This window comes from Myotis myotis, unplaced genomic scaffold (assembly GCF_014108235.1).
Source record: "Myotis myotis isolate mMyoMyo1 unplaced genomic scaffold, mMyoMyo1.p scaffold_m19_p_9, whole genome shotgun sequence".
NCBI lineage: Eukaryota > Metazoa > Chordata > Mammalia > Chiroptera > Vespertilionidae > Myotis > Myotis myotis.
In genome coordinates, this window is record NW_023416401.1 from 43,259,975 (window position 1) to 43,274,232 (window position 14,258).

The window sequence follows — 14,258 nt, forward strand, 5'->3', positions numbered from 1 at the left end:
CCTCCCAAACAGATTTTTACATCATGGCCAAGCTAATGTGTATGAAACTACATACCATTTTGGTCCTAATTTGCTCTTTCCTAATTACTAATGATGTTAAGAATCTCTGCATTCAGGTTTCCTTTTGTGTGAGATACCTATTTGGGTTATTTGCCCATTTCTTATTGATTTGTTGTTCTTATTGATTTGTTGTTGTTTACCCTTCTGGACACTAATCTTTTATAAAAAATAGGAAAAAAAAATAAAAAATATGTACTGATGAAACTAATGTCAGCTTTCTCACCAAAAAAAAAAGTACTGAAAATACCTAATCCACACTTGTGACTTTCTAGGTTTCATTTAATAATCACAAGTGGTTAGAGTAGGGGTGGGCAAACTTTTTGACTCGAGGGCCACAATGGGTTCTTAAACTGGACTGGAGGGCCGGAACAAAAGCATGGATGGAGTGTTTGTGTGAACTAATATAAATTCAAAGTAAACATCATTACATAAAAGGGTACGGTCTTTTTTTTTTTTTTAGTTTTATTCATTTCAAACGGCAGGATCCGGCCCACAGGCCGTAGTTTGCCCACGGCTGGGTTAGAGCATCAGCCTGTGGACTGAAGGGTCCCTGGTTTGATTCTAGCCAAGGGCACATGCTGGGGGTTGTGGGCTCAATCCCACGTAGGGGGCGTGCAGGAGGCAGCCGATTAATGTTTCTCTCTCATCCTTGATGTTTCTCTCCCTCTCTCCCTCTCTCCCTCAAATCAATGAATTTTTTTTAAAGAGCTAGAAAAACCCATTAAAAAGAATTACAAGTGGTCAATACTGTTGTCAAACATACGGATCTTTTCCTTTATAGTTTGTAGCTTCTGTGATGTGTTTAAAATCTCTTCCCTACATCGGTCATACAACTACTGATCTACATTGTCTTCCAAGTGTTTCATAGTTCTGCCTTCCGTATTTAAGCCTTTAACTGTTGACTTTTGTAGCTGGTTTTTGTGAATGATATGAATTAGAAATGTATAAAAGTTTCCTGTTTGTTAAGGGTCATAGATATCACCAACTCGAACTTTAGGAAGATACAGAAAGTGCCCCAAGTAAAATATTGATTAGGTGTCAACCACTTTGTTTTTGTTTGCTCTCTCATTGAGGCAAACAAAAAAGTGGAAATTTTCAATGTGAAACTTTGAATGTTATTATCAAATTAGCCAGACTATGATTCCTTACTCCATCACACTCCAGGAATATTACTTAGAAACATTAAAAACCCATAATTTAGTCTTATTCTAAAAAATAATAATAATAAGACAGGTAAGTACTGGGTAGTGTGGTTGAGCTATAAATCTATACAACCTTTCCAGAGAGTAATTTTGCAATATCTGTATCAAAAGCCTTACATGTATCTTCTTTGAGCTATCAATGAATCTTCACAGAATTTATCTTAAGGAAATAACTGGATAAAATGTGTTCCATTTATTCACCATAGAACTCTTTATAAGAGAAGAAACTGGAAACAAGCTAATACCCAACAGTGCAGGATGGGTTAGCAATGTAGCTGCTGTGGCACATTGCAGACTCAATGCCCTGGCAGAGTACACTGCAGTGTTACTGTGGGAAGGTATTCACAATATTCAGGGAACTTATAAAAGCAAGTAACAAAACAGACACATAATATTCATTTATTCACAAACAATTATTGAGTGCTTTGTGTGTGCCAGGTACCAAGCAACTCATTGGTAAACAAAAAGATCTGTCCCCTGCCTCCAAGGAGCTTAAGAGCTTGCGAGGGAGATAGAACAGAATTAATATCTTCCAATTTACTCTGGTTGGGATATTAAAGGCACATGCATATTGAAAGAGAGACAATTTATATGTGTATATATGTAATAATCTCACATTCCATCAGCATGGCCTACAAAGAGAACACACCCAGCTCTACGGACTAGCGAGTGGATAAGCAACTCCTTAGGCAACTGCCTAAGAACTGAAGGGTATTCATCTTCTACAAATTTTAAGAAAAGCTGTGAATTTTAAGAAATTCAGTTATGGAAAGCTATACCCTGGAAGACGGATGTGAGACATTGCAGAACCATGGCAAAAGAATTGGGGCAAACAGTTTCCATTGCTTCTAATTCAAAACCAAGTTGAGCAAATAACTGTTAGCCCAGTGCCTATTTCTTTTTTTTTTTTAATTGTTTTATTGCTTAAAGTGTTACAAAGAGTATTAATATGTCTCTTCCTCCCCCCCCCCCCCCACCGCCCTTGACAATCCCCTGGCCTCCCCTACCCCCCAGTGTCTTATGTCCATTGGTTATGCTTATATGCATGCATACAAGTCCTTCGGTTGGTCTCTTACCGCCCCCCCCTTCCTGCCCCCCAACCCTCCCCGGCCTTCCCGCTGTAGTTTGACAGTCTGTTCAAGGCTGCTCTGCCTCTGTATTTATTTTTGTTTACCCTCCTCTGCTATACTTGGGTCTGACAAATAATGAAATCTCCCTACAAAAGAAACAGTTCACAGTTAGGGTCACACACCAAGGATTCTAACATTATATGTTCATTTCTTTTAAACTTATGCACCAAAATCAGTGAAGTTATGAGGCTCATTAATTACAACAGGAAAATTTTTCACTTTAGAGCACAGAAGGATGTCAGACACCACCTCAACCAAGAGACCAACCAATGATACACGTGCATCCCAATACAATGCACAAACTCACCACTGTGGCATTCTTGCCAAAAATGCTTAACCCTCAACTTAATAATGAAGATCAGGCAAATCCAAACCAAGGAACATTCTACACAATAACTGACCAGTACTCTTCAAAAGGTCCTGAAAGATAAAGAAATCTGAAAGGAACTGTCACCTAGAAGACACTAATAGACATGATAACTAATACTGGTTTGGATCCTGGATCAGAAAAAGGACAGCAGTGGTGAAACTCGAATGAAGACTTTAATTAACAACCGCCTGGTCTCAATGACTACACTATGGTTACAGAAGATGTTAACAAAGGGGGGCAGGCTGAAAGGTATATATCAACTCCCTGGACTATTTTTGCAACCCTTTTGTAATTCTAAAATTATTTCAAAGCAAAAAGTTTTTAAAAATCATCTCAGATGAATGATTTTTTAAAAAAGTATAGGATACCACTTATTAACTCTAACATAAAAATATATTATCTCCTCCAGTAATTGTACTAAAAAAAATCCAATAATTACAGATGAGGCTTAAGTTGGAATTTTTATTCAATAAAAACCTGCAGTTGGGATAACTAGAGAACAGAGTAACTTTCCTAGGGCACTGAAATCTCTCCAAATAAAGAAACTACCTTATTTCCACCCCTTACTCTTTTTTAATTGAATTCAACTTTCATTTATTTAACATCTACTATGGGCATGTAACTGTGCTAGGGCCTCATGAGATTTTGATATATAAGAAAGGATCTCTATTTTAACACACAAGATAACAGAAATGCATCACATAACAAAACTGGAAGTAATTGATGTTCACTGCTAAACAATCTGGCAATCGATCTGGACACCCTCTTTACTGTCAGTGTTGATAAGACTGAGGACCCTCACAACTCAACTGTGTCCCCTTCAACAATAACATGTTCTGACCTCTAAAATTATCTACAAAAATTATCCTTGAAAATGACTCGCTCTGACAATCCATTTCTAGTCCTTTTTTTCATCTAAGCATTTTGATATTGGTGCCTTGTTTGTAACTCAAAATTTAAAAACGTGAATCTCAGCCCTGGCCGGTTTAGCTCAGTGCACAGAGCGTCAGCCTGAGGACAGAAGGGTCCCGCGTTCGATTCCGGTCAAGGGCACATGCCCAGATTGCAGGCTGGATCCCCAGTAGGGGAGTGCAGGAGGCAGCCAACCAATGATTCTCTCTCATCATCGACATTTCTCTCCCTCTCTTTCTTCCTCTCTCCCTCTCCTTTCCTCTCTGAAAGCAATAAAAATATACTTAAAAAAGGAAAAAAGAAATAAAAATGTGAATCTCTGAGTACCAGGGAAAAAGTTAGGCTGGCATAGACCCATGGAGGTTTACTTACTCTCTTCTTAGATCAAAAATGATGTGTGAGACTATGTTTTTCAAAGTGTGGTCTCAGAGCCAGCAGCTTCAACAGAATTCAGGAACTTGTCAGAAATGCAAATTCTCAGTCCCAGCCCAGACTACTGAATGAACCTGTCAGGACTCTCTTTTCACAAGCCCCCAAGGTGATCCTGAAGCACTATAAGTTTGAGAATCAATGAGGAAAGAACAGAACGGCCAGACAGCAAATCAGCAGGCCAGATTCTAATCCTTGCTCTGCCACTAATCTCTGGGATAGATTTGTCACTTAGCTTCTGTGGAGCTCAGCCTCTCTATCAGACAATGAGGGAACTGTAATAGATCAATGCCAGTCCTCATGCCCTCATTGATAACTCTGTGAGGGCATTCATTCCTATGAGGCCTAAAAGTGAAAAGAGCACCACTGTGCGTCACCACTTAGTTCTTTTGTTAAAATGAAACAAAATTTCTTCATCCACTGGTTTCTGAATCTTATTTAATAACTCTAAAATAAATAAAATTGTGTTTTCTTTAGTAAAAGCCATATAATGCTAATTTCACAGTTTCCTATTTAGTTCTCTATCAAGTCTATTTTGGAGGAATTCATTACACATAACAAAAATTCCAAGAAACCCATCTACCACAGACTCAAAAGTCATATGTTGCAGTCCTAATTCCCAATGTGATGGTCTTTGAGGTGGGGCCTTTGGGTGTAATTAGGTTTACATGAGGTCATTGAGGGTTGGCTCCCAAAGATGGGATCAGTATCCTATGAGCGACAGACAGACCATAGTTCTCTCTTGCTCTCTGGCATGTGAGGACACAGCAAGTAGGTGTCATCTGCAAGGCGGGAAGAGCCCTCACTAGGAACCTGCACCTTGATCTTAGACTTTTCAACCTCCAGAACTGTGACAAATAAATGTCTGCTTTCTCAGCCACCCAGGCTATGGTATTTAGTTACAGTAACCCAAGCTGACTAAGACACACCCTCAAATGTCCCCTCTGGTGTGGGAATTTAACCCAAATCATAGTTCCGAACTGTGCTCCTCTCCGTAAACAATATGTGTGACCCAACCACAAAAAGCATTTAACAAGTATGGAAAATAAAGAACTTAAAAAGGCATAGATCTAGAAACTTCCATTACTGCCTAAGAAACATTAAGTTTCATTTAATCTCCTCATAGATTTATAAACTGGGATTCTTCTCACAACTTGCAAAACGAATCTCAGAGATGGGGGGAATCAACTTAGAAGATCAGAGAGTTCTCCTGGAAGAAAACAAACTTAATAAGGTTGAATATTGGGGGAAATGTCCCATCAATCAAATGAATACCCACTGATTCTTGAGACTCAAACAGGTATCCTGCAAGCTCTCACCACTCCTTTCAAGCAATCAGACACACTGTCCTCTGTGCTTCTGTATCTCCATTTCAGCACTTTCAAGAGGCATCCTCTTCGTGTATCTGCCTCCTCAACCAGACCTAGAAATCATCTAGAGCAGTGTGTCACTCTCTCCCGCACCTAGAACGATGTCTGGAATAGAGCAGGAACTAATTTTGTTTCAGTGTAGCCACTGTACTGAATACCAGTGAAACTGTGTCCTATCTTGCAGCTTTTCTGTAAATCTTAAATCATTCCTAAACAGCTTTTTTTTTTAAGGCACCAGTAGCAACAGTTAACAGCAATAATCACAACTGCCTTAGGTATCAGGCAAGAAAACATTTGCTACTCGAAACCCCTGCCTTAACATTTTTCAGACGTGCCAGAAGGAGTCTGTCATTTCACATGTAGCAAACTTGAAAAAGAATGAGTAACAAACACCTTGAGATTTGAATCCTGATGTTAACTTTGGTCAAAGTATTTAATCTGGTTCTCACTTGGCAAAAAAGGGAATACTAATTCCTACTAGGTTGCTGTGCTCTCCTAATGATGCTCTAATCCACACGCGTGGGCCCTTCCCTATAGATCTATATGGTGTTCCAAGTGGACTAACACCTCACCGCAAAGCACGCCAACACTGTACGGCGATCCACCGGCACAGACGGTGAAGTTACACCCCAATCACCATTAGGACTATGATTACCTATAAAACAAAGAAATCCCACATGTGTGTTTATGGGTGTCCAGCCTGACAACATAGCCTATTCCAGAACTCCCCAATGAAATACATGGGCTGTTCGAAATGCAACGCAACCGACAGGGGTCAGCAGCTCCAGGCGCCCGGCTCACTGAGGTCCAGAGAGCGGCAGGCACACGCGGGACAGCTCGCGGGCTGGGAGCTGTGCAGCTGCGGGGACCGACGCGCGGCCCGAACCGCGGCGTGCGGCAGCCCGCGGTCTCCCTCCCAGGGCTGGGGCGGGGGAAAGCCCAAGAGCCCGGGCCCCAGCGTTAGCCACGGCGACAGTGATCACAGCGTGGGGCCGCTGCCAGCCCAGCGTCCTTAACGGAAGGCGGTAGGGTGGCAGCTAGGGAGGCCGAGTGGGCGGGCGGCTAAGGAAACCACCGCCCAGGCTACCACCGCGGGCGGCTCCGCTCGGGCGTGTTTGGGTCTGTTCCGGAGCCAGCGGGCGGTCAGAGGAACCGCTTCAGCGTTGACATCCCGTCGCCGCGGGAAAACCGAAGCCCGCGGGTGCACGTGAGCCTGCCCGGGGCTGGGAGCGGAGCAAGCAGGGGCGGGAGGGAGCGGAGGCCGGCGGTGGCGAGCACCGGCGGGCGTGTGAGGGGCGAGTCTGGGAGGCGTCGGGAGGGACCGGCGAGCGGGAGGGGCGGAGGCGGGGGGAAGGGGGAGGAGGAAGAGCGAAGGGCCCTGGCGGGGCTCCCGGCGTCCAGCCGCCGGCGCCCCGGCCCGCAAGCCACCGCCCCCAGGCCCCGCGCTGACGCTGGACGGTCCCCGCCTCCAAACCCCCCGCCCCGGCCAGACAGTAACTTACCTGTTTGCCGACAGGATCGCTCCTGCTGCCCCTACGACTGACTCCTCCGGCTCACCGTCTTCCCTCTGGGAGGAAGGGGCGGGACATCCTGCCTTTCCGTTGAGCGACTTCCGGCGGCTCCCTGGACAACTCCGTCGTGAGCCGACCGCCGGACGCTACAGCCAAAATACAGGATCTCGGGACCGGTTTAGTAAAACCCACTCCAAGTACCCTTTTTCTTTGCCTCGAATGGCCAACGGGTTCGTGTGCCGTCTTGTTTTCGGTACATCATCGCTTGCCGGAAGTCGCTCGGAGATGAAGCCGGAAGTCCCACCTCTCCCCTAGAGAAAACGGAAAGCCGAGGGAGTCAGTCTAAAGGAGAGACCGTGGTCCGGCTGGGAAGCTGGCGGTGACGGCCGGGGTGGGCAACCTGGGACTTAGAAGGTCCGCGAGCGGGTTCCTCCCGGGCGACTCTGCCTCCGCGTCCCCTCCCCTCTCCAACCACCTCGCCGCCCGCCTTGGGAAACCCCGAGGGTGACGCGGAGAAGCCGACGCCCCGGGCGCTGCGAAGGCCTGCGGGGCCTTGACCCGGCCGGAGGGGTGCCGCTGCCGAGGCCCTCATGTAGAGGACCCAGCAATTTCTGCTGGGCCAGGCGCGTGCGCCCCTCCAGATTAAGAGAAAAAGCTCTCCCGAGACTCAGATTGGAGTCCTCGCAGTCACAGGCCGAAGGGAGTCAGGAGCCGAATTCCGAGGCAAAGGAGTTCAGTGTGGTGGTTCAGTTGGGCAATAAGAACCGAAAACGCCCCAGCGTGGACTGTTTGTGAACGTTAACGGCACAAGGATTGGCCGAAGAAAGACACTGTGCGCCCCAGTCACAGCCCCTCTGCCCCTTGTGCAGGAGCATCTAGGGCTTCGAGTCTAGAACCTCAGGACCCAGGAAGGAAGACCAAGTGCAAGGACAGCAGCACCTTATCTAGAGACCTGGGGTTAGATGGTGACGAATTCTAACTTCTCTTGCAGACAGGGGCACCTGTTAATCAGAATTGTATTTAGGAAGATAAAGTGAGTAGGCTTTGAAATAATGCCCTTATAGTAATAATGATAGGCTTCCTACCCACATCATCTCTCACGGCCAATTTCAACTCAGTGCTATTTAAATCAGACTAATTAAGATAGATCCGTGATTCAACTGGTGTGTGGCAAGAATTTTTAAAACATGCAATACCGGACTAGTCAGGGGCACTGACCTCTTTTCCCTTTGATTCTCAAATTAAAAAACGGGGACAGCCAACAGGCGCCCAGCACACTGAGGTCCAGAGAGCGGCAGGCACACGCAGGACTGGTGTGAATGAATCAGAATTACATGTATGTTTTTTGTCCCTGTGCTGCAGAACTTTAGTCATTAGTTTATGTGTGCCATGAGATGAAAAAGGTAAGTCGCTGGGATAGAGAGCTTCTTGCAGACCTTATCTGAATCCTGAATAGAATCCGAATGAATGCTCAAGCCTTCCACGGCAGGAAAGGGCTGTTTAGAAGCATCAACCTTCCCAAGATCACACAGCTAGTAAAAGTAGGACTTGGCTCTAAACTCCGCAGTCAGACTTCCCCACTCTACCATACTGACTCAGTAATTGTCCATTAAAAACTATAGAAACTTGGAAAACAGGTTTCTCAGAACAGGTGATCAGCTTGTCAATGTTATATCTGTTTCGTTAATGTTTACTGGATGCCTATTGAATGAAAGATAATTAAAACTAAATTTGGTCTTCAGAGTTCCCTAGAAATGTACTTGAAAATGTAGTGCTTATAAATAAAATGTTTACCATCTATTTCAACAGTGTTAGTCTTGTATGACAAGGTGATAAACATCGATATGATAAACTTCTTCATATGGAGAACTTAGCACAGTTCTCCATATGAATTGGGCATTCTGTTGGTCTTCAGGTGCTGAATCTTGCAACCTTTCTCACCTTAGGGATTTAGTTAACAGTTCATCTTCTTTGAGCAGTGAAGTAGAATCTGAGTTGATTTTTCAGTTCCATTATGCATTATTTTGCAGAGACAGGACCATTTACATCATAATGTCACCTTAAGGAAGTCAATTTAACCTTTTCCTCATGTGTAAGATGAGTTATGTAGGGTAAAGTTCCCTTTTGAAATTCTATTAATAGAAAAGGCTCTAAAATTTCTAAATCATACTAGTAGGGTATAATAATATTACTCTTATAAAGGACTTTGTTAGATAATACTAATAGTGATGATGGCTATTGTTTATTAAGCATTTACTATATTCATGCAGGGCTCTAGAAAAACCCAGGAATATAGAAAAATTTTGATATGGTTTTTGTGTGTCTCATCAGGAAAGTTTATATATATATATATAAAAGAAGATCCAGGTGTATTAATTTATATAATTGTTATAAGATTTATATACTATAATTATTTTTATTATATTGTATTTTATTTATATTTATATTACATGTAAATGTTTGTAAAATCGTGGGGCTTTTTAAAAAATTATTTCTCCCCACACTTTTATGTAGCCACAGGACAAGAATTTTTAATTTGTGTTTGCAGTATTGCTATAAAGCAAGAGTAAACCAACACTTCTCTTTCGTTTAGCATTTGAATGGATGGAGGCCCCAGGGAGAGGAGGCCAAGCAACTTTTCTGGACTGAGATGGCAGCCCAGGCAAATGTAGGCTGTTTATGTGAAACTCGTGGAGCCCTTGTGGCTTGCTCCAAGGTTCCACTCCTTCCATTGACTGGACAGAGCTGTTGGTCCCCCTCCCAATGTTGGAGCTCCCAATCCACCACTTTTCTCTGAAATGCAGCTTCCCATCCATTGTGTTTCAACTTGCTCTCTGCATTGACTAATGTTTTCTAATATTGCAGACAAGTTTTCTTAAAGCACTATTTATCCTTGCACCTGTACCTGATGCCTCCTCTCCCCCCCCAACCCCCCCCCCCCCCCCGCCCCATCATCTTAGACTGCTCCAAGTGAGGAGAATTTTATCTGGGTGATACAAATAATGTTCTACATTATAGTTTTACATGCAATAATCTGTCTTCATAAATGTTTCCACAGCACTCCTCAGTCAGAGTTGGAGCTATTCCCAGGGGTTGGGTGGGACCACCTTTAAGTTGAGGATTATCCTCAAATCCATCTGCCACAGGATAAGAAGGTCTAGGTTATAGTTCTTTCTTTGCCACAAATTAACCTAAAAAAATTGGAGTTTGACATTCAGTTGTTGTCAATTCAAGTGTGTGGATTTGCCTGGCTGTCATGGCTCTGGTGGGGTGTTGACCTATGAACCAGAAGGTCACGGTTTGATTCCTGGTCAGGGCACATGTCCGGGTTGCAGGCTCCATCCCCAGTAGGAGCCGTGCAGGAGGCAGCTGATCAATGATTCTCATCGATGTTTCTATCTCTCCCTCTCCCATTCTCTCTAAAATAAATAAGAAAATATTTTTTTTAAGTGTGTGGATTTATCGGGGTGTGCTAAGTTTGTATTACGCCCTCTCCATGCTGCCTTTTCTGCAGTGGCCCTGCCCATCAGCATCTCCAGCGATAGAGAAGTGGCCAATGAGTAGATATTACTTATATTTGACCAGAGGAATCTAATGGAATATTAAGGAAAGATAACAAGCACACATAATTGGTGGAAGAGATGGTTAAACCATTTAAATTTTCATATTTATTCTAATACTTCTGCCATAAAAAATTAGTTACTTGAGTAGAATGAAGAACACAAATTTCCCAATTGCTTACTGCCTTCCTCATATTTAGTTTTAAACTGCTGGTCTTGCCCTAGCTGTTTTGGTTCAGTGGATAGAGCATCGGCCTTCAGACTGAAGGGTCCCGGGCTCAATTCCAGTCAAGGGCACATGCCTGGGTTGTGGGCCCGTTAGGGGGCATGCAGGAGGCAGCCAATGAATGATTCTCTCTCATCATTGAGGTTTCTATCTCTCCCTCTCCCTTCCTCTCTGAAATCAATAAAAAATATATTTTTTAAAAACTTCTGGTCTTTAATTAAAGTAAATATAAATGGAACTGTCACTACTATTCACTAACCAGAGAGCCAACTCAGTTCTGTTATAATAGTACTATCTCTCCAACCACCCAATGTCCTCATTTCCATTGGGAGTTTCCATTGGTCTGATTAAGGACTAGTTTTCTGATTCTAAGGGTGGAATTCAGAGCAAGGATTCCTCTGGATGAGTCATGTCTGACATGAATAGTGCACAGACACCTGGTGAAGGCCTAGGCCTCTCAGTGAGACAGCCTGGGTCAGGACTCCAGCTAAGCCAGCACTGTTGGGACCCTTCCACTCAAATTAGTCAAAAAAAAAAGGTCTGTTATTATCTGTCAGGTTTTCTTTTACTTGCATCAAGAAGCAACATAAATGATACAGAAGGATTATTACCAAATCTATCATAGTAGCAGTCTAAGAAAGTATAAAGGAAAAATTCAGAGCAACTTTTCAAAATTCATAAGTAAAATATGTATACACTATCATATATGAGGAAATAAAGCAATAGACATACATCATTTTCTAGGTATATGTCATTTTTCCTATTAGATAATGAATAGTAAACATTTTTACAGTAGTAGGTTGGAAAATTAAAAGGAGAATGTACAAAAGAAGATATACCAACTTCCATAAATGACAGGCATTATGCTAAAACCTTAAATGCAATATCTTATTACCTCTCTAAATAGGGATATTATTTTCATTTTACAGGTAAGGAAAACAAAGCTCAAAGAGATGTCATGTTCTCTGGTTCTGTCCATATTGGGTAAAGTTGGTGACTATTTCCCCCTTCAATGTCCCAAATTCACACATAGACTACTCCTACCAATCTGGTCCTGTGGCTAGGATGCAATCCCAGTAAAGAGGTTCCTTAGGAGGAGGGAGAGAGCTGTCCCTATTTTTTTTCTCTTGAATGCCAATAAAATATACATATTACACATCTTGATATTATACACAGTGCATTGAAGGTGTCTTTTATTTTTCATTCTTTTTTTTTTCCTCTCAGACCTGCAGATTGGATCATTTCTGTTTATCTAATATGTTCCCTGATTCTTCTGTCATCTCTAAACATCTATTCAAAGCAGCTAGTGGTTTTTTTCCTTATTTCTCTGTGATTAAGCTATGTTGATTTTCTCTTGATTATGAATCCTGTTTTCCTCTTTCTTAAATGTCTAGTAATTTTGATTTGTATCCTAGACATCTGAGTAATTGGTAGAGATTCTGGATTCAGTTATGTTCCTCCGAAGAGGCTGATGGTTGTTACTGTTCTAACAGACAGTTATTTGGGCTGTATTCATCCTCCCTCAGCCTTAGCTTGGAGGCTTTCATCTGCTTCACACAACCATAGTTTAGAAGTCATCCAGAGATTTAGGCAGAATATGCAGAATTTGGTGCTTCCCCTCTGGGACTCTCCTTTTTAGAACTGCCCCCCCCCCCCACCCGCCGCCCGCCTCACTTTGTGCTGATATAATAGGCCAGAGCTCTGCCTTCTGGTTCTTCAAATGGGGTTTTAAACAAAGTTAGGTAACCTCCTTTATTTGATTATAATTACATAAAATTTGAAATGAAACATTGAGGTCATTTGGGGTGACTAATTTTTGATGACTAACTTACTTTAATAGTGTCCTTTGAAGCTCTAATTTCCTTTAAATTAGCATTTTCTGTCATTACATTCAAATGCCCACCTACAATAACAGCGATGGTATGCTATGAACACTTAACCACCCACGCTAGAATTTTAAATATAAGTTCTTTTTAAATGTCTTTTGGTGAATTTTAGTGTGGGAGGTGAAATGATTTAAAACTTCATATTTTCTGTTATACTCAAAGGCATAATTTATCTGACATCTTTTCTCATTCTGAATAAGAAATTACACTAGAACAGTGATTTTTAAGTATAATTTTTCCACATAATGACAGTTTTTTTCTTCAAACTACCCAAATTTAAAAAGCTCAGAAGCATTTATTTACTTACCATAACTGTTAAGAAATTATAGTCATTACACCTACCATCCATTCTCTTTCACATCATGCTGAAAAAAATTTTAAAAGAAAAGAAACATCACTTTGCTGCAGAAAACCTCCTGTATTTCTGCCTTTGTCTTTCATCAATTGACTGAACTTTGGGATAGCTGAGGAAAGTATAGAATGTACTCAGCCCAGCCCCTGCCTCCCAGGACTTGCTTCCTAGAGAGGAAAGTTCTTTTCAAGACAGTGAGGAGGAAGGTTATCTTTCTTACATGTTAAGTGCTCTACAAAATTAAAGGTAGATGTTACCGTGTTGGTCAGTGGGAGAACAGAAGGAAAATGTACAAGTGTTAGGTCTTGGTTTATATTTTATTAGAGGTCCAGTGCATGGAAATTCGTGCACTGGGTGGGGGAGGAGGTCCCTCAGCCCAGCTTGCACCCTCTCGTAGTCCGGGACCCCTTGGGGGATGTCCAACTGATGACTTAGGCCCGCTCCTTGGGGGATCAGGCCTAAGCTGGCAGTTAGACATCTCTCTGGCAGCCCAGGAGGCCTCGAGGGATGTCCACCTGCTGGCTTAGTCAGACATCCTTAGCACTGCTGTGGAGGCAGGAGAAGCTCCCGCCATTGCTGCTGTACTGGCCAGTCATGAGCCAGCTTCTGGCTGAGTGGCGCTCCCCTGGTGGTCAGTGCATGTCATAGTGACTGATAGTTCCCGGGAGTTCTGCTGTTAGGGTCAATTTGCTTATTACCCTTTTATTATATAGGCTTGCTTGTTGCCATGGTAGGGTAGCTCAGTTGGTTAGACCAGTGTTCAGCAAACTGCGGCTCGCAAGCCACATGCGGCTCTTTGGCCCCTTGAGTATAGCTCTTCCACAAAATACCGACTTCTGCGCATGGGCCACAAAGTTTCAATCGCACTGTACCTGCGCGCCTGCATGTGGTATTTTGTGGAAGAGCCACACTCAAGGGGCCAAAGAGCTGCATGTGGCTCGCAGCCGCAGTTTGCCCGACCACTGGGTTAGACCATCATCCTGATACACCAAGGTTGTGGCTTGATCTCCAGTCAGGGCACATACAAGAGTTAAGGAATGAATGCATAAATAAGTGGAACAACAAATCTATGTTTCTTTCTCTCTCTCTCCCCCCTTCCCCCTACCTCTTCGTCCCTTCCTCTGTCCCTCTAAAAATACATAAATAAATAAATAAATAAATAATGTATATTTTATTGCTCATCATATAAGGCAGTGGTATGGTATTACAGACAGATAACATAACTATGCTAGATCTAACCATAGTTACAT

General features: G+C 42.9%; 1 protein-coding gene and 1 long non-coding RNA gene across 7 annotated transcripts in view; one reads left to right on the plus strand and one right to left on the minus strand.

Moving 5' to 3' along the window:
* LOC118663263 (zinc finger protein 407-like) overlaps nucleotides 1–7,099 on the minus strand; it is a 190,078-nt gene extending 182,979 nt beyond the window's left edge. For all 6 annotated transcript variants that reach the window (XR_004970010.1, XM_036322710.1, XM_036322714.1 and 3 more), the window contains exon 1: nucleotides 6,976–7,099. The gene's annotated coding sequence lies outside the window, so the exon portion shown is untranslated. The remainder of the gene's footprint in view (nucleotides 1–6,975) is intronic.
* LOC118663265 lies at nucleotides 6,274–8,790 on the plus strand. Its single transcript, XR_004970011.1, has 2 exons — nucleotides 6,274–6,680; nucleotides 6,990–8,790. It is a non-coding gene; the product is annotated as an uncharacterized LOC118663265 (long non-coding RNA).
* Nucleotides 8,791–14,258: the final 5,468 nt, after the last annotated feature.